This window comes from Convolutriloba macropyga, chromosome 1 (assembly GCF_964194025.1).
Source record: "Convolutriloba macropyga chromosome 1, txConMacr16.3, whole genome shotgun sequence".
NCBI classification, from domain to species: domain Eukaryota; kingdom Metazoa; phylum Xenacoelomorpha; order Acoela; family Convolutidae; genus Convolutriloba; species Convolutriloba macropyga.
The window spans coordinates 55,554,756-55,576,626 of record NC_134468.1 but is presented as its reverse complement, the minus strand read 5'-3'; the positions used below and the strand labels follow the sequence as shown (position 1 = coordinate 55,576,626).

At 32.2% G+C, this 21,871-nt stretch overlaps 1 protein-coding gene across 5 annotated transcripts in view; it reads right to left on the bottom strand.

The window, feature by feature from the left end:
• The window catches only part of LOC142340538 (uncharacterized), a 100,041-nt gene extending 80,076 nt beyond the window's left edge, over positions 1-19,965 (bottom strand). The window contains exons 1-2 of one of the 5 annotated variants that reach the window (XM_075391136.1): positions 19,386-19,965; positions 15,660-15,823 (exon numbers count right to left, since the gene is read on the bottom strand). The gene's annotated coding sequence lies outside the window, so the exon portion shown is untranslated. Of the gene's footprint in view, positions 1-15,659; positions 15,851-19,385 lie in introns of those variants that run through there. The other 4 variants (XM_075391176.1, XM_075391158.1, XM_075391167.1 and 1 more) reach the window with 4 other exon arrangements.
• Between the last annotated feature and the right edge of the window lie 1,906 nt (positions 19,966-21,871).

Below are 21,871 nucleotides of genomic sequence, written 5' to 3'. Positions count from 1 at the left end.
TTGTTTTCAAAGAACGTATATACAGCTTCACATATATTTCTTTCAATTTTGCTTTCTAGAGCGAGTTATCGTGGTTTAAATTTTTGTGAATATTGAGACTGATTTGGGTTATTTTTATTCACATTTTCCGGACGTTTTGCCTAAAAAATTCGTCAATTTTGCTGAAGTATAAAAAAATTGTTAACAATAACACTGTTGATTTTTTTTAGAGGACAAAAAGTCTTGTTGATTATATTGATTTAATTTTTTTTGGCTAAACATTTCAAAATTCAACCTTTTTCATCAAAAATTGTCCGAAATAAGCTTCTTTAGTCCACTCTGATTAAGTTTGCAGGAAGTACAAACCCAAACACCACTAACAGAATCTTTGTAGACTCAAAAGAGGGCTATTTCTTCTTCAACCACCGCTGAGAGTGCTCTGTATTTTATACTTTGCCGTTTTTTGCTAAATTTTCTCGTTGATTATCGAAAACGCAGCATTTATTTTCGATTCTCTATCTAACAATTTATCTATATCAATAACATACACAAAATTGATCCTAATGGACGAACCACATTAGCAGGGCTAGTTTTGGACAACGCTTGGACTGTTACAATCCAGAAATAATCCGGATTGTAATCAGTCGGTCTTTCTTAAAAATAAATTAGTCGATATTTTGTGTTAATAAAAGAACAGAACTTTTCAAATCAAAGCTCAAAAATGATAGGTCAAAATAACTTACAAAGCAGATACAAATTAAATTATCCAGTTTTTTACTTGAACGCTTATGGTCGTTTTGACTTTTAAAAATATCTGATATAAATAATTGCTTATTGAGCTTTGCCTATTTTTTTCTTAATTTTGTCAACTTTTAGCTTACAGTCAGCTACAATTGAATGTTCCCTCTTTCTATTGATTTAAAATTTAATCTCTATTGCGGTTTTATGCCTTAAATTATAGTTTTCTTTCTTTGATAATACTAGATTTCAAATCTTTTTTTTAGGTATATCCCCTTTTTCACGTTTTCTAGTTTTGTCGCATCATCACGTTATTGAAAGTTGATATATCATATTATTGGCGTTCAACTTAAGGCACAAAAGATAAAAGTGAAGAACTTAAAGGTTTATATTATGGTTTTAACGGGTTCGACACTAATTCTCGAAGAACTTAATTGAAAATTTTACTTTTGTCTTTAACTGTCGTTTTTACTTTGTTCTTTAGTCGTATGAAATTTCCTATTTAATGTCACGATTTCATTGGTTTTTCATGGAAAAGTAGATGATCCGATATTTTCATATTAGTAGATAGCTGATGGCTTTCACGATTTTGAAAACAGTTGTTTTCCAAAACAAGAAAAAAAATTGAATTTCTCAATTTTGTTCCTTTTATTGTCTGTTTGTTACCCAGTCGCCATAATTGCAGGCCAATTATGTCAATATGGGTGTCAACAAAAAGTGTCAAAAGGGATTGGTGTCACAAAATCTAATGTTTTTAAAGAATTCGTTATGAATTTACTGGCTTCCACACGGGTTTTTCAAAGAAAAGGTACAATGTTTTTCGTTTTTTTTTTCATATTTGACGTTCTTTTTCTGGAAGTAATACATATTCAAGACAATTGCAGGTCTCAAAGGCTTCTTTTCGAAAGATAAACGAACATATTTAATCATTTCATTTTGTAACTTACGGCTTTTATGACTTTGGAAAATATTTTTTTTTTGAAAAAAAAACAAGAATTACTTAATTTTGCCTTTTATTCTTTTTTGTCTACTTGTTAGCTAGTTTCATTAATGAGAGGTCAAATTATCGGTGTTCGAAGAAGGTGCAATGGAACCTTTTTTGCGGTCCAAAGTATGGCTTTAGGGCTTCGAAAGTGTTTTCTGTCAAGTTTCAATTCATTTTTTGTTTGTTGTTCATTTGTCTGTTTGTTGTTCTTTTTGTAACGGCATAAAAAATGAATACCGACAATTCTTCATTCCCATCTATAGAGCCATTGTTAATCGCAAACCAATGGGATACTTTAGTTGATTTCTAATTGTTTTCATTTCTTTGAAATTAATTCTTTTTGAAAATAAGCGAAACTTTCAATTTTACTGTTTTTTTTATTGTCTAATTGTTACCGAGCCTCGTTATGGACTGGTCCCATGTGTTTTCTGGTTGAATACAAGTTATTTTCTTTAGTTTCAGTTTATGTGACGCTGTTGACTTTGTTATTCAGCTTTGTTTTTTAAAACGGGTATAAAGTTTTTGATGTAATTAATGTTTTATTTGTTGTCTGATTTTGCTGTTGGTCTGAATTTGCTGTTGTCTGATTTTTTTGTTAAAAATTGGCATATCTTATCAATATAATGCTTCATTTTTTTTACTCCACTGAGTTATTAGCTTTGGAGGCAATCTTTCCGTTCATACACCAATTTTTTTCTTGAAAATTACTTGATTTTTTGGGTTTTTCTATCTGTTCAGCATTTGGTAGACGATTGTGCCAAAATTGTGCATGAGCGAGGTCGGAACTTTATGCACAATTGCACATTACCGAGCCTCCTTGTTCTCGTTTCAAAATGAATTTTCTCGGAAAAAAAACAATGCAACTGAAAATAACCTCCTATGCTCATTAAATTGATTGCGTTCATAACTTTGTTCGTGATTTGAATTTTGACTTCTTTATTTTCAAAGTTTACCTCTGTTTTTGACAGTTGAATTCTGAGTTCGAACATTGCACTTCAGTAGAACTTTTCATTTCATTATTTCCGAACAAATCTTTAACAGATCAATTTTGTTCAAAAGTTCCAAATCCATACGGTAAATTTTTGCAGACTTAAAATAATAACATAAAATTAACTTTAAAAAAATAGTCTGCAAGGTTCTCGCAAAACTCGGCCAGTTAGTGCCTGAAACTTGACGTGTTACCTAACAACATGCATAATTATTAACAGAGGAAATCAAGAAACAAAAACTTTATCTAGTTTTAATTGAAATAAATTAATGAACGAAACTGCAGTTTTGATGGTAAAAACTAACATTACGGTCATTTTCTGCTACTTGAGATCTGATCTAATTTTTTTCAGACATGAAATAGTTTATAAACATAGAAAAACTAGATAGCGAAGTTCCGCTGAAAAGTGTTTCAATTTGCAGGCTGCCGAGTTCTACCATTATTTACCTAAGAACAAATTAATATATGAAGTTGCTAAAGAGTCATGATATGCCTAAACGCTTATCTCCGAATAGTTGGTTTATCCGCAATTAGTAAACCGAAGAACTTCTATGCAGTTAGTTCCAGAATACTTTTGCTTTCATTTCTGTGAAACTGCCAAATTAGCAGGCTCTTGAATCACAAGAACGATAACAGACATTATTTTTCCTACTCACTTTATTGGGGGGGATATGCTCAAATGGCCTCTTTTCAGTCAATTTTTACCGATCGATGTTTTTATTGTATAGAGTTGTGAGTGGTATCCCTAAAAAGTTTGTCAAGCGCACAATTTGAAATAAAAAAAGATGATTTTCAATTTCTCATATCGAGGAGTTACATAGGTGTACATTTTTGTGAACGTTAACCTCACTTCACTTGTCTTATTCAAATTTTCCCTTATTTTTTTTTACAATTTCGATCAATTCTGTTTTAAAAAATTAAACAGTTGTTACCGAAAGTCTAATTGCTTTTACGGCTATAGAAAAAAGAGGATTTCTGAATTGTTTAAGCCAACTCTTTGTCTAAAACGTTTACTAAATTTTTTGCCGAAAATGCGGCAAATCTTTTTTTTTCATTTTATTGGCAATAAAAATGGCACTGAAATTGTTTCTTTCGACCACTTTGTCCGATCTGATAGGTATTGTAGACATAAAAATTGCTGACAATCTTCGTCTATTTGGATGAGGGTAGTTTTTCCATAGGTTTCAACGAAATTGTCATGGAACTAAGAATTTGGCGGCATTTCGCTCATTTAAATCAAGAATTCAAATTCAATTTAGATCAAAAATGCATTAATTATTTTTTATATCACAAAATTTTTGTTTGCCAAATTACCTATTGAGCAATTAATTTGGGGGACAATATTATTGTTTTTTTCTCAACCGCAGTCCAACAAATACAAGCGAGTTTTGGATGCATCGTTGAATTTATAATCGAATCGGAATTTTAAATCGAAATTTTTATCGCAATTAAAATTGATTCGGATTTTATTTTGGCTCTGTCCTATTTAAAATAATTTTAATTTATCTTTTTCATCCCAGTTAGCGACAACTCTGCTTTCAAAAAGAGATTAAATTGCTTAAAAGTCCCCTTTTCCGAGTAAAACTCATAGTTTTCATGGCTCCCGCAAAATTTTTTCGGAAAAGTTTTTGAATTGATGAGTCTCGTACAATTATCACATCAATGACACACTGGTGAGGAGCCACTTATCACATTAATGATGTTAAAAGAAGGCGCAACTGATTATATTTTTTTATAGATTGTGAATACATTTAAGGGATAAAACAAGGAAACCAACCAGAAGCAAGAGGCGGACCATTGACGCGATGCTGGCGCATACGTCAGGAATGGTCCAAACCTCGCGCCTAATCGGTTTCCCTGTTTTATCTACTACTATGTTATTGGATATATCCACCACCATAGCACTATTTCTCTCTTCAAAAAATTTTCTAAAACTATCATTTTTGTCTCACTTAGTGCAGTCCACTAGTACTGAGTTCAACTGGCAATTAACCGTTATCAGACGGATAGTTCGGGTTCTAACCCTTCTGTCTCCAGTGGACTTCCGCAGATACTAGTGTAACTAGTGAGACCGTGTAACCAAGTTGCAAAAACAAATTGAACAAAAAATAGCAGCTAAACTCCAGTAAAGTAAGTTATGTTTATTTTCCCTTTCATATCTCAACTACGGTTCAAAAAAGTTATAATTTATGCTTAAATTATTTAAAAGACAAGGTAAAAAAGTTAAAATAGCTTACTTTTTGTACCTAGACAATCATGAGTAAGATAGTTTAAAAACGTAGTTAAACAGTTTAATTTTGCACTTAGAAAATGATGAGTGGGATTGTTTAGCTTGCACAAATATAGCTTGAACAATGAATTTTTTTAACATGAGTTGTTATATTGCTTCTAGAAATAAGAGAAAGACAAAATTTGCAACAGTTTTTTTCTGCTAGACATAGTTAACGTTTACTTTTACTTCTATCCAAAAAATTATAGTCTTAGTAGTATTACATTTAAAACATATTTTTACACCCGTCTCTTGATTAACATTATAGATAAACGCGAAGCAGCGTCGCCGATCTTCATTATCATCACTAGCGTTAGCTCTAGTATCAGGGAATCCGCTCGCAGATTACCCTTAGCACTAGTCTCTTCACTGTCATTAGCACCAGCACCTGTCTTCTCCCTAGCACCTGTCTTGGCACTCCTCTCAGCACTAATCTTAGCACTAAATGTAGTCTCTATCATAGTACTAGTCTTTCACTAGTCTTAACAATAGTCTTAACACTAGTTTTATTATTACTCTTAGCACTAGATTCTGTTATAGTGATATAACAATCATTTTCAACACAAACTTCACTGAGTAAGTTATAACCACATTCACAAACATCGACTTTATATTTATGTTTAAACCTATAATGATCAACGAGATTTTAATAATTTCCACATTTAAATTTACGCTCGAAATTTTTAGAATCTTTTATTTGTTTTGCACTAAAATTTCAATTAGATTTGGAGAACGATCTTTAGATTTCATACACTCATGTGAGTACCCTCTACCTACGTTAATGAAAATAGTAGCAGCATCTTTTTATCACATTCCCAAATTTTATCTGTAACATAATTAAGGAGATCAATACTAAACCTTTCACTATCATTATATTAATCACATAAATTTTTCTCTCCCTTTGTATTGAAACCCTTTGTTCTTTTATTTATGTCATCATCATATGGTTTGTTTATCTATGAAGCTGTTGGGCAAGGGCGAGCATCTTTTTTTCAACCAAGGCCGGAGGTCCATTCACTGATGGCAGAGCCTGACCGGAGGTCTATCATATCCTCATCTGGACCGAGGTTTTCATATTCACTCTGGTCGGCACCATTACTAGCGCTCACTTTACTTTCTAAGTGGCTTTGCTCGTGATTCATCAAGTTTACTCTTTTGTCATCTTCGTCAAAACCATAAACATATGATCTGGGAAGCGGGTTCTCTGATGCACCGTTATTCAATATATTTGTTCTATTCAACAAAGTACTTGCAGCACCAGCCAAAAGACAAGTTGTTCTCATCGAGCTCTCTGGTTCCAAACAATTATACATCATAACAATTGAGCTAATAGTTCCAAAACTAAATGACCCGCACCTTGTCCATTTGGCTTTGGCTGCTTCTTTTGCTAAAACATCATCATATATTTAAATCCCTTTTAATTTAAAATATTTCTTCAAGTAGAACATAAAAATATCTTTGTTAATAATGTTTCTATATGAACTACATTTCTGCCATAGCTATAGAAATTTTATTATTATATCCCTTTTCCTATCTGTCCAGTTACTCACTTTTATACTAAGAGCTTATAAAAAAATAAGATCAAGCTTTTAGTCATATAATAAAATTCTATCTCTATCAATAATAATAAAAGAGTTATCATTTTTATCAAATTTTATTTTACAATAGCGAAGCCTCTCTGCTATTCCATGTGCACAAATAAAATGATTACAACTCAAATTTTCAATTACTTTAAGGAAAAGTTTGCATATACATATATTTTTAAAATTGTCAATTAGATCCCCTCCATTATATGTTGTTATATAAATAGTATTTGCACTTGCCGTTGCCAGATTATCTCTTCGTGCCGATTTATGGCACATAAAAATAATTTCAATGCCATGATGTCTGCCTTCTGAGAAATAATACGGTATATCTTTCTTATTACTTTTATAACCCATATCATCAGGAGTAATTCTCCAAATCGGACATATTTCCCGTAGTGATCATGTCTATGACACATATAGCATATGCAGCAGCGACTTCTCGAATTTCTGGATCAATGTAATCTCTCTCATTTTTGCATGCTATGATTATGGACCCACCTTCCTTTTCAAATAGCTTTAAATATGGTTTATCAAAACAAGTTTCAACAGAACTCGAACCACCAGAAACAAAAGTATGTAGAGGCGACTTTTCATATTCAAACTTTCTTTCTTTCTCTTCTTTAAGTCCACCAAAAATTTCATCAAGTTTTGTATAGTAACTCGGTATTGAATTGTATAAAACATAGCAAATTGTGACTATAATTAAAATACCGAAAAAAGGGCTGCTATTTCCACTTTTTTATCTAAAACAAAATACTGTTTAAAAAGATTATCCTAACTTATAAAGAATTTAATGATAAATACAATATTCAGAATACAGCTTTGAGTAATATTGGAATAGAAGATAGAAGCAAAGATATTAGTCTATTTCCAACTGAAATAGTAACCCGAGATCAAATAACAAAAACTATCAGGGAACATGATTCGCAGTTTATGAATGAAGAGTATTATATTGTGATTAATTTACATCCAACTGATGGCCCACCTTGGGTTTTAGTTATAGAAAGAGAAACAAATAGAACCTATTACTTCGATAGTTTTGGAGTAGAAACACCTCCATTATTTTTACAACAATGAATCAATATAGGCTCTAATGAAAGAATACAAGAATATGACGAATCTGTTTGTGGTGCAAATTAGCTATATATGATAGATCTTTTTGATCATGGATTTCGGATAACTAGTGCATTTCTAAGAAATCGATGTAAGAATCTTACTACATACAATAAAATCTTTTGTTTTGGTTGTGGTTTTGATGATCGGGGAACCTGCTTCGCAGTTGATCATATCAAAAGTAATATACATAGTTATATCATTGATAATGATAATAGTATTGACAAAATTGATCAGCAAAGTAGTTTCAGCAATAGTAATAGATATAGTAAAAGCCATCACAATCGGAGAACCTGCTTCTCAGATAGTAATGACAATATCTATAGCAATATTCGTAGTAGTAGTAGTAGTAATAATAATACTAATAGCATTGACACTATCTATAGTGAAGAAAATATTTATCATGGAACCTCCATCGCAGATAGCAATAGTAGTAGCTATAGCAATAGTGAGAGCGATAGCGACAGCAAAAGATATAGCAAAAGAGATAGCACTATAAGTAGCAATAACATTAGTGATAATGATGATTATTTTATTAATATAATTATTAATAAAGATCTAAAATTATGGCTAGCTGAAGATGACATATTAGTTGATGCTATTTTTCTTGATAACTTTAGATGTATAATATCAGGATCTAGTGAATATGGTTATTAAAAGAACTATTTTTAAATAATACATACTTTGATAAATTTATTGGTCCTGCTGGTAATCAATATGAACGTATAGGGCTTGGAAACAATAATAATAAAGCAAAGGTTGGGTTCATTAAAGATATAGAAGGTTTACACTCATCTAGCGAATTACCTAAGATTTGAATAAACTCATGATATTTGATGATGTGAATGCCAAAGAACCAGTTATCAATGCTTATTTTTGTAGAAGTAAACATAATAATTGCGATAAGTTCTATCGATTTTCATTAGTTAGCCAAATTTAATAGAAAACTATTAGTTATTATATTATTTAAACAAACAGGTAATGTACTTCAATCAATGCATAGAGACTTTTTTAACGAATATAAAATTACTTATAAGGATTTTGCTAATTTTTTTAGATGTATATTTACTGATCCATATCTTTTTTCAAAGATGCTAATAACGGTGCTATTAAGTTTTCTACATCAAATTAAGCTCAGTCCTGTTTTATTTGCATTCTATTTTGTAAAGACTCAAATATCAATAATAAATAGTCAAATCGTTACCAGTTTTATGACAATTTTCATTATTAAGGATATTCACTTCTTCTTGTGTTGGTAATTTATTATGTCGAGAAGATTTGAAGTCTTATCTTTCTAAAATACCTATAACTTCAATGTACGAGTCTAAACCAAATCGTTTATATTGATAAAGTATTTTAGTTTTGCATCCGTATATCTTCGCCATTTGACCTAGAGTCATAGTTAAAAAGTTATTTTTATCTAAGAGTTTAAGACAACCAATTGTAAACATCTTAGAATTACCAGCAGCTAATGTGTGTTATCTACATTTCTTTTATCTTTATTTTGTTAAAGAGTACAGTATATAATAGATTGAAATCATAGCCTGAGCATTATGGAATATAACGGGAATGGTGTTTTTTTGTTTGTATCTGAGGTTACATATATTACATGCGGGTCCTCTGTATTTACCATTTTCTTGAGAGTGATCTCTTACTTTCTTTATGCCTTCCTTTTTCAATATATGACAAGTGTTATTAGCCTCATTATATAATTTACCTTCGTCAGTAATCATTTCTTTGTTATACCTGAAATTGACTTCAGTTTCAATAGTTAGTAGATCAGTGGCAAATGTTTTCAGACAGTCTTGGCCGAATTAGTATTTCAAATTACCGTTGAACTTGTAACCCACGCTTATTGGTATGTCAATGGTTATTATAAAGTTTTGAGTTTATATCAGCTCTTATACAGCTTTGAGTTTATACATCAGGGCTAATATCAACAAAAACATTCCATTTCAGCAGTTAAAATATTTTTTCCTGTCGTTTATGTTCATTAATGAAATAAACATTTTCTGGTTTAAATGAGTGGCTGCTATCAAAATTGTCGTATTCAACTAGAAAAGTAAACCAATATGTACATCTATTACAATAATAATATCTAAGATTACTCTGATTTGGCCTATCTTTTAATGTTTCTGTTTTTTTAATTAAGGCACAGTGTTCACCCCAGACTAATACTCTCACTTTTTTTCTATCTTCATCAAAATCAAGGGCTGGTTTCAATAAATCTACTGTACCATTACTACAAGGGATATTTAATCATGCGTTATTATTGTATAATTACTGTTTTCTCATTATATAAGTAAAATCATGCTGCTGTCGTGCTATAATTATGTTAACTAAATAATTAATTTCACAAGTTGCGTGTTCATTAGCCGGATATAATCATGCAGTAATGGCTAGTTGTAAACAGTTATATATGAAATTACGTTTGTTTAATATTGACCTGAAATTTGTTAGATCTGGTGGTAGATCTATATAGCAAACAAAAGATGCTTTAGTTGCTTCAATATTTATTTAAATACATCTTAACCCGAGAAACTGAAAGACATAACCATAACTTTCAGATATTTTGTTCCAAGTGTTAACTTTTGTCCAAAGTTTAAAATCTGAATATTCATATCTAGCATTCTTACTAATATACTCTGTAGTGAAAAATATCTTTGTGATTTTAACTTTTTCTTAGGTTCTCATTTTATAATCACCTTCTGCTGTAATCTTATACTTAAAACACTTAACGGGGTCTAAGCTGGTAACCGTTTCTTTTTTCTTCTAACGACATAATAGTTGCTTCATCTATATCAATAATGTACTTTTCATACTTATCTGAAATATAGACCTCTCTCATATTTTGACTAGAGTTTATATCATAGCTCCAGTATTCTCTATATATTTTATTTTGTGACTACATGAGTGTGTAGTTAGGGCTATCTTTATTCTAAATACTTCATTAATTTCTTTACATTCATACTTAATTCTATTATAGATAATGTCTTCAGTGGTGTTTTAGTGTTAGATTTAAATATAGTATTATCTGTAGTAATAGTATTATCTTTTGTATTAGTGTCATCGTTAGTATCAATATTAACTTAAGTAATAGAATCGGCATTATCTAGTGATTTATCGCTATTTATAGTACCAGTATCGTCTTTAGTATTAGTTTTTGGTTTTAGTAATAGTATCAGAATTATCTATAGCTTTTTCCTTATTAAATTATTAGCACTAACATTATCATCATCAATTTCATCCTATAAATATCGTTCTGATTGTTTTATATGTTCTTTTGTTCATGTGTGTTTAATAAACTTTTTCTTTGAACTGAATGACAGATTTCAGGCAGTGCAAAGCTGTACGGCGTTATGACGTGGGTTATTGATTTTTTATGGAAAAATATTTTTAAAAAATGAATTTTAAAAATATATAAAATGTCTTCGAAGTGTGATAATTGTAAGCATAAAAGTTGGCGTGTATGTTGTGATAAATGTAGATCACAGCTACATAACTGATTTTTATGTTATGATAAGAATAGCATAAGACATAGATAAAATCATATGTGTAAACATAATAATAATAATGCTGATTTATATATCATATAATGTCTGTAAAAGATATAAAAATACAATATCCTTTAGATTTGGTAGAGATGAAAGAAAGCTTGGCGTTTATTTAAATTGATATACATTCAGCCATACTAAAAATCAGTTCAAGAACACGTATCTAAGTATAATACTCATTAAAAAATGTAGGGGAGTATGAAAAAGAAAATAAACATAACTTACTTTACTAGAGTTAAGCTGGTATATTTGTTCTGATTATTTTTGCAGCTTGATTTTACGTGCTTTTTACACGGTCTTACTAATTACCCTAGTATCTGGTGACCTCCACTGGAGACTGTGGGGATAAAACCCCAACTACCCGTCTGATAACGGTTAATTACCAGTTTAACTCTGCACTAAGTGAGACAAAAATTGACAGATTGAAAAATATTTGATGGGAATAAGAGTGCGATATGTCCAATAACATAAGCGTTTTTTGGACCGATTAGGCGCTAGGTTTCGGACCATTCCTGACGTATTCGACAACATCGCGGGAATATTCCAAATCTCGCGGCTGGTCGTTTCCCTGATTTATCCACTACTAATAGATTATGATTTTCAAAGGCTTTGACATCATTTTATCTGTGTTTGATTTTGCATTTTTGCTTGTTTTTTTTCTTTTTGTAGTCGTATGACAATCCTGATAAATACTGTCTCAATGTATTCCTATGCAAAATTTATCGAAGCCATTTGATGATTTCGGTGGAAAACTAAGAGTGTTCGCGACTGTGATCATAATTGTTTTCAAAACTTGTAAATGTATTTTTTAACTTCTCTTTTTGATTTTGTTTATTTATTGATTAAACACATTAAAGAGAAATCCCATTTTTTTCCTGTTGATATGTACGTTAATTTGCTGAGTTTAGTTTTTATCTGATGCTCTTTCAACTTTATGGGTAGGTTTTTTTTGGAAAAAATAGAGAGAAAACGGGTTTTGTCATAATTAAAGCTTGTTGTTTTACTTAATTTTTCGGCTTGCCTTGTCTTTTAGTCTCATTAATGATAGGGATCATCATCCTTTACTGAAGAATTGTTTGATTTGTCTAATGGTTTCAGTTTGAAGCGATTTTTTAAACGGATACACCTGTTATTTTTGAACAACATTTGAGTTTTTGAATTTTTAATCTCTTCCTCATTTGGCAGACAGTTGAGTCAAAAATGTGGTTGATCGGGGTGGTAACATTATACGAACGCACATAACCGATTGTTCTCGTTTTTAATTGCTGAAAACATGTATTTCCCAGGTTGTGCCGCTTATTTCAAGTGAGCAAAAAGGTATACTGGTTGCCCAATTTAACCAATTTGAAGAAATTTTAAAATAGAACTTTTCGAAGCAAAAGATTTGCACAGATGAGTAGTAAAAACAAAAAGAATTAAATTTTAAAAAATCAAATCAAAACATTGGGTCTTTGTGATAAAGTTTAGGTTGAATGGAACAGGCTTAAACTATTGTTTCTTTAATGCTGCTAATAGGATAACAAAATGTTGCCAAACATTAAGAATAGAAGCACAGTTATGAAACAGTTCCCTTCTCATCTGGCACCATGAAATAGTAGAATTTGAAGAAAATAGTGATAGAACTATTGTGCGCCTAAAGCATATACAATTATCTATCTGATCTCAATACCCGGGTCGAGGTTTGGCGGTGAATTTTCGTAAGAAATGCGGTGAAATGCGGTGAAAAAAAATAATTTTCACCGCGTATTTCTTACATCTTTTTGCGGTGAATGCGGTGAATCGCGGTGAATTATTTATTTTCACCGCGTTTTCAGTATTCTTACAAAAAAGAATCGTGACCACACGGGATCGAACCTCTGACCTCCTGCATGCCTTCCCAGCTTAGTACACTGCGCCAACTCTCACTAATATCTTTGCAATTTCTTGTGAATTTACATCAGGTTGAGTAAACTTTTGGAAATCATATGCGGTGAATTTTTGTAAGAAATGCGGTGAATTTTTGTAAGAAATGCGGTGAAATGTGGTGAATTATTTTTTTTCACCGCACTCACCGCTTTCACCGCGTTTCTTACATTATTTTGCCACAAAAGTCGATGCGGTGAATTTTTGTAAGAAATGCGGTGAATTTTTGTAAGATATGCGGTGAAATGCGCTGAAATATTTGTTTTCACCGCATTCACCGCAATCACCGCATTTCTTACAAAAATTCACCGCATTCACCGCATTTCTTACAAAAACTTACCCAAAAACCTCGACCCGGGTAGCAATTTCGACATTGATACATCCGTCAATCTACATTGTGCACGTGCATTCTGTTTATTTTGTTATTTAATGCATGGTGAGATAATATCAGACAGCATGATCGTCAAACACGTTGTAATAAGAAATGATAAAAGGAAAAATTGATTTTTCGAACACTCAAAAGCAGCACGAAAAATAGCGTACGTTAGTCACTCAACAAGCGAAGAGATAATTCAAAAATATGAACAATAGAAATCGTTTATACTTGAATTTTTTGATACGACCACTTGAATATTTATAACAATTAACCTATAGAAAAAAAACTTCATAAAGTAATTAATCTCCCAAAAAATCGTTTTAAGGACATTGAAACATTTTAAGGTTGCCTGAATAACACCCGATGAAATCAAACTCTCAATGACTGACAAACCAGTGTATTTGAGTACTTATCCAGAGTAGTTTCAAGACTGATTATAGACATTATTTTTGACCGTTTGATGCTATATTCATGTCAGTAAGTTAGGAGCATATTTCATAATAAACTTTTGTTAGTCTGATTTTCAGTACAGATTTTTTTGAACATTGTAAAATGATTCCAGATATTAGAATTTTCAGGCAAAACCACATTCGTCATCGTGTATCAGAACTGCAATTAAATGATTCAAACTGGATCCAATTATGTTTTCCAGGACCGAAGCATATATCGTGTCTTATGCAATGTGTTTTTTTAATCTTTATGAAAGTAAACATTAGGTCGCCAAAACTACAACTTCAGCAGGGTCCGCGTGAGCGAAGTTAAGTGTCGACCTTTTGTCACTGCTTACTGCATAGAAGAAATATGGTTAAATTGTGGAAAACAGTGACAAAAAAAACGAAATCCTTACAAATTCCGTCACCGATCTCGGAAAAGTCACGTTTTTATGTCCTTATTGTCCGCATTTTGTTAGCAAGGGTATCTTCATCGCTGCACTTTAGCCTTTAATTTACATTCAAAGCCTTGACCGATTAATTTTATGATCACCCCTCACTTCATTTTGATAAGAAATACTAATTGTTTCCCACTTTTTCTCCTTTAATCAATTTCAGATGCCTTGACGGATTAAATGAACAATTTTTCCTCACTTTAAGTTCCACCTACTTTAAGCTAATTTTTGAACCCTTGATTTAAGTTCAAAAGCATGAGAAAATTAAAATATAATTACCCCAAGTGCATTCTGATAAGAAGAACCAATCATATCTCACTTTTTCTCCTTTAAAGAGTCTTAGAAGTCTTTCCCGCAAAGCAGTTACCTTAGAACCGATGTTATAAACTTAAATTTCTGGACAATAGTGACACAAAACTGTCAGCCTTTCTCGCTTGTCATCAAATTCCGCAATTGTGGATATCAGTGACGAAAGTTCTTAGTCACTTACTGTCACTCTTGTCCGCGAAAACCTTTAAAACCCAACTAAAAACATGGGCGAGCGGACAATGCTGAGATTTACAAGCAAATTTATTTGCTCAAAATTTAGGATTGGCGACGTAATAATAGTTTTTTACCAAATTTTTACAACCAGCAATGTAAAAAAAATAAAGCAATATGGCCTATGATTTGACAGCCGGTGTAATTTTTTGATTACAGATGGTTGCTGAAAAATTTTCCTGATAAATTAGGTTTTGTCGGCAGACATTTGTTTTTTAATGCATACATGTTCTACTATACATAGTAAAACAAAGAATTAGGAGCAATTGTAAATTAATGGGACAATTATGCTTTTTTGACGCAAATGAACTTCAAATGAAAGCAGGCTAAGCACTTTTATGGCTTTGATAACGTCTTTTGGAAATAAGTTTGCACTAAGATAACGCTGCTTGCGTTAAGATGAGACATTGCAGAAAAACTGTTTCTGGGTCAAAGTTCCAGAATCGGAGTTTAAAAATTAATAAAACGTCACCATACAAGCAACCGTTGAGCTCCTTAAAATATCCATTCTGAATGTCAACAAAGCAAACCAAAATTGACAACAAAACTGACAAACGTTTGTTCTATGACCTATGTAAACAACAATTGCATTCACGTTTTGTAGATATCAACAGAGTTTTGGCACATTTCGTTGAAAAAGTTAATGTCAAAAGGAATAGTTGTTGAGTGTTTTTATGTCTGGAGTCCTGAGACAACTTGCTGAAATGAAATTGAAATCTATTGTTAACAACACTTAGTCGTACTTTGTTCAGACTTGCATTTAGACGTGCCAAGTTTTATTAAGACGTGTAACAGCTTTTTCAGCTTGTGAGTTGAATGAAGGTTCAGAATTGATCATAAAAGGAAATTGGTTGCTCTTTAATATGCTGAGAAATATGACATTTCAAAAAAGGGGCAATTATCCATACTTATTGTTCCGACCCCACTTGTGGGGGAAGGAATTATATACTCAAATGGGTTTTTTTTTTTTGTTCAGTGAATTTTGGCCGATCGATATATTCGTCGTAGAGAAATGTGAGTGGTATCATTAAAAAGCTGGTCCAGCGTAGAATTCAAAAGTAAAAAGATTTTTTTGAATTTCGTTTTTTTCGAGGAGTTATCGAGGATTGAAGTTTTGTGTGAACAATGGGATCTTTAGCATGATTGTTCACTTTTAGTACAATTTTCTTCAAACTAAGATCTTTTTTACGAAAACATTAATTCAAATTTCTATAAAAAGAATAAATTTTGAGTTCGTAAAAGTTGAATGCAAGGCGATAGAAAGACTAGTTCTGGTCTCATAGGGAAGTTCACTATCAAAAAAAAATCGAACTCTAATTGAGAGCCCTTTTTTTTAATAAAACTTTTCTCTTTTTTGCTTTTTTAAGTCACCTAGAGACAAGTCACATTTTATATCGACGTTCTATTAATGACAAAACTCCTTTATAGTCGAATGAAGCGCAATGAACAAAAAACGTCGTTTTCAAGGAATTGCTCATGTTTTTTTTTGGCTTCGATTCTGAGTTTTCGTAATTTTGAATGAAATTTTGAATTTCTTTTTGAAGTTTTACTATTTTTTTTTGGAGTCCTATGGTAGGGATTCATTGACTAACAGTGCAATATGTTCCATAATGAGCATTAAGTGAACATGTCTATTTCATTGATGGGGCGGCTAATGGCTGTTAAGACTTAAAAAATAATTTTTCGAATTTTTTTTTGAATATTAAAGAATCATAATCTTATTATAGTGAATTGTAAGTCAGTCCAGGGGTGAGAGCACCCTCTTCCTTCCTACTGCAACCAAAATTAAACTGGTTAGCGGTTTTATCTTCTATCTATTGGTTATATGACTTCAATGACAAAAAATTTCAATTTTTTAAATTTTTTTTTGGATTTTTACGTATTATTGGTTACTTTTGAAATCTTATCACATTATCCAAATATTGACAGTTCCCATTAGCTTAAAAACGATGTTCTGTGGATGACCAATAAAAATTTTAAACAAAAATTTATGGTTTAAATGGCTTCGACACGTTCTTCTTGCACTTTTCTACTGATTTTTTGGTTTTCTCCTGTTTTTTTTGTTGTTTTAATAGTCATTATACTTACTGTGATCTCATAATGAATACCTATGCATGACAAACATAAATGTACTGCCACCGGGGCATCTTTGAGCGTTTTTATTGACTTCCGTTGAAAGCTATTGAATTTAATGTCTGTTAAAATAAAAATCATTTTTCGAAAATTTTATTTGAACAATAACAATTCCTAAATTTTTCTTGAACTGTTAGTGAGTTTCAGTATTGACTGGACCCACTTGCTTTTTACTGCGACTAAAAATATTCTGTTTAGCTGTTTTATCTTCTAGCTATTGGTTATATGACTTCAATGACAAAGATTTCAATTTTTTTAAATTTTTTTTTTGGATTTTTTGAATTATTGGTCACTTTTGAACTCTTTATCACATTATCCAAAGATTATTGTAATCCAATTGGCTTAGAGAGGACGTTCAGTGGATCACAGAGAAAGTTTTCAGAGAATAGCTAATGGTTTAATTGTCTTCGACACTTTCTTCTCGCATTTTTCTACTGAATTTTAGTTTTTGCTGTTTTTGTTATTGTTTTCTGTCATAAGACTTATTGTGATGTCTTTTTAACTATCTATGCATGACAGACATCATTTTCCTCCCTATGGTTTATATCTGAGCATCGTCATTGAGCTCCGATGAAAGATTGAGTTTACTGGCTGTTAAGGGTTTAAAAATAATTTTTCGAAACTTTTTTGAAATTCAACCATTCCTAATTTTTTTTCGTGAATACTCTTGGTCATTGTTGGTTCTAACAGAATCCATTTCCGTTCTACTATAGCCAAAATTAATCTGGTTAGCGGTTTTATCTTCTACCTATTAGTTTTAAAACATCAATGCCACGAGAATTCATATTTTTTTTGGGTACTTTATTTTGTTTTTCGATCCTTTTGAAATCTTATCACATCATCTTACTGCTGAGAGTCCCTATTGGTTTAGGGAAGAAGTTCAACGGATCATAAATAAAGTTTTCAGGGAAGAGCTTATGATTTGAGTTGCTTCGACATTTTCTTCAGGCACTTTTCTACTGAATTTGTGGTTTTTGCCTCTCTCTGTTGTTGTTTTCATAGTCATTAACTTGTTGTAAGGTCTTATTGATGAAATACGATTGGCAAAAAAACTTATTGTCCCCTCGAGGCATCATTTATTGTATATACTGGCTTCCGTTGAAGGCTAATGAATTTAATGGCGTTGATAATACGTGTTTTCCCGCAATTTTCGTGCGTCTAATGTATTTGTTTATATTTGTTGATTTTTTGAAATTATATTGATAAAAAAGGTTTTCGCATTGCTCCTGAAAAATTAATTTAAAATTGAAGAGTGGTTAGTGAAAAGTTCATTTTTTAATGCCTTCGACCCTTTTGTCGCTCAATTTTTTTTCCTGAATTCGCTGTTTTTGTTCTTTAGGTAGCCGTAAATTGCTCACAGATCTCATAGGCTTGTAATTGAGGACTGAATGAATGATGTTGCTCGAAACATTCAGTATATAGCGAATAGGTTCCTTTCGTCAAATTTAACTTCTATTCATCAATCAGATGTCCCATCGAATTTCGTGTATTTCAAGAAATAACATATATATTGATATTATGTGCCACTGTTGTTTCGTTTTTCTGAACGTTTATTGAATGGCCATTTTTTGCGTTTCTTTTTCTCTTCCTTCAGAACAATCGCGTAATAACAGATCCCAATGGTTTTTAAATGTGGCCCAAGTAAACTTATTTAATCTTTCAGTATAAATCCTTCAACTGAAATAGCAGAAATAACAACTGAATTAAAAATACATATTCAGATGATAGCTATTGATTTTAATGGTAGCAAAGGTTTGTGTTTTCGCAAATCGTTTGTAATTTTTTGAGTTTCTCTTTAGTTTGTTTCTATGGCATATTCTGACCACAGACGGGTGCTTTTGGTTTTGTAATGACTTTTTAGTAATTTATCAAGGATTTTTTTATTAAAAACCAATGTTTTTTAAGATTTTTGAATTTTCTTGGTGCAAAAAATGTTGATTAATTTTTAAGTTTCGCCTCACTGTTCGTTCTTTTTGTCGGCTTGTTACCTAGTCTCGTTAAGAAAACTTTTCATCTGCTGTATAGTTAGTAAAAGGTAAACTTGTGTAGTTAAGGTTTTATCTGACTGCATTTTGACGTTGTTACCAGGTGCTTTTAAATTTAGATATTCATTTTTTGCCGCCAAAATTTTGTTGGTGCTATTTTTTTTCTAGTCTCTTCAATGTCAGGTCACGTTGGTGCTGTAATGAAGCATGGCATTAGTAATTCAATTAGTAGATAGAATGTGTAACGATTGTTTTAAACTCAAACATCTATTTTTGTTATCTCTTGATTTGGTTGACATTTTAGTCAAAAATGTAGATGAGCTCGGGTCGGAACATCATGTGCGAACGCACATTAACGAGCCGCCTTGTTCCGTTTAGCAGTCAAATACAGTCACAAAATCGGACGGCATTCAAAGTTGGAAGTATGTCAGTAATATCATAGTAATAATGATAATGATAATGGTAATAATGGTAGTAGTAATAATAATAGCTGTTAGAATGGTAAGAAAAACAAATTGAAATGGCTAAAAAAGAGTGAAGCTTTGCACAAATAAAAAAAGGAGAGGAGAGTTGTTGGGAATATTTGGAGTTATTGAAAATGAATTAGCCTGTGGGAAATAAACGTTCAATATAAAAGATATACGAGTAATAGTAGTAAGAAGCAGGGGATGAAATGTTGTTTTTGTTCACTCTCTCTCTTGGCTAGATAGCTGGCTGGTCGGCAATGTTAGCCAGTTTACAAGCCAGGGCCAGGCGAAAAGAGCAAATAATAAAAAAAGAAACAAAAAGGATAAGGAAACTGAAGTCAAGAGAAAATAAATGTATAAGCAATGTCACCTCTTATATATCGCACCATACAAACCTAGATACATACAAAGATAGATGTATATACATACGCGTGATACAGATAGCATCTATATAGAGGGTGCTGTTCTGGGGGAGGGGGGGGGGGGTTGGGGTTATGTATTAGGAGCCGGGACATAATTCAATTTTGAAGACAGAGTCAAAAATGCCAACAAAAATTTGGTCTTTGGAGAACTGGAAATATGCACAAAACATTTAGGGAAATAAGGAGAGTTCACTGGTTACTATAATACATATTATATCCAGCATTCATCTGCATTTAGCAGCACAAACGTCACCAGTGCCAAAAGATATATAGTGTGTGGAGGATATTAGAAAGATGGTGGTGGTGGTGGCAATAATGTTGCAAAATCTAACAATCTTTTAATGTTTGTTACCACGCAACCTGATACCTTTCTTTGAACATGAGAATCAACAACACAAAACAAAACAATCCGGCAGAAACAAACTGGCATTCAAGGATTTTAACTATCAACTGACATCCCAAATACTAAATTAAAGTCACACACACACGCACACACACGCATCAATAAAAGAGATAAGCGTAATCAAAAGACAAAACAAAACAACAGTAGTCCTATTCAAGTTCAACACTGCGTCTTTTGTTTATTTTTTATAAGCATCACTTTTTCAGATGATTTCAGCTAACTGTCCTCTCTTGTTTCGCTTAATCTTTGGCGTCTTTTCAGTGACAGAGTTCTATATACGTGAATTTTGTTCTTTTATTACGAGCTCTAGTACAAGCTTGATTCTTTTGTCTTTTTCCTACATCCACTTTCTTTCAACATTTTTGTTCACCTTTTCGTTCTCTGCTTTCTTCTCTCGCAGAAGTGGTGGAGTTACAATATTGGTCGAGCATCCATAAATGTGTTTGTTCACAGCTTTTCAGGAACATTTCACTTCCTTAGCTTGTGTGATCATTAATGTTATCACACTGCGAATCATATGTTTGTTTGTTCTTTGAAGTCTGTCAACATTACAAACGAGTCATCTTAATCCCCCCACCTACAAACTCAACACCACACACACATATAAATATATATACGCACGCACACACACTTCAAACACACACACTCACACACATACATGCTTATACTCACACTTCAAACACACACACACACAAGAAAACACAGACACACACACACACACACACACACACACACGCACGCACGCACGCACGCACGCACACACACACACACACGCCTACACTCACGCACACACACACACACACACACACACACACACACACACACACACACACACACGTGCACACACACTCACACACACACACACACACACACACACACACACACACACACACACGCACACATGTGCATGCACGACCACACAAGCACAACACTAATTGTATCTCTAATGCTCATACATAATACAGCTAAGAACAAAGTCATAAGACTCATATCATTAAAAAACAAGCAAATATTCTACGTTTCTATGGGTGTATAAGTGGTTGAATGGTGTTACTTTTGATAATCTTACGGTTGAATAATTAATCATGTTGTCTTACAGACTGGCAAAAAAGGAAAAAAAGTAAACATAAATGACGCTAAAAATGGAATTAAAAACTTGCAGTGTGCAAAAGGAGAAACATCTCAACAAATCTTTCACTCTTAACTGGTGATTGCTTTCTATTATCACTCCACGTTTTTCAACTGACCTCCTAGTCGTCTACTATTGTCCTCTAAGGCCCAGAAAAAAAGAAGATCCTTCGCACACTGCCCGGGGCGAGACTGGATGGTTATCTTGTAAGATCTTACAAGATTCATGCGATAAACATTTATCTTAAAATAAATAAATATTTTCTTGGAATTTTTTTAATAATTAATATTAATTAACAATTTGTTACGACAATTTGTTAATTAATATTGCGACCTTTAATCGTTTTTTTCTCAAGTCGAGGTCTTAAGTATAAACTTCTAGGGTTTAAGACGGACGGATATCTTAAAAGATTCTTT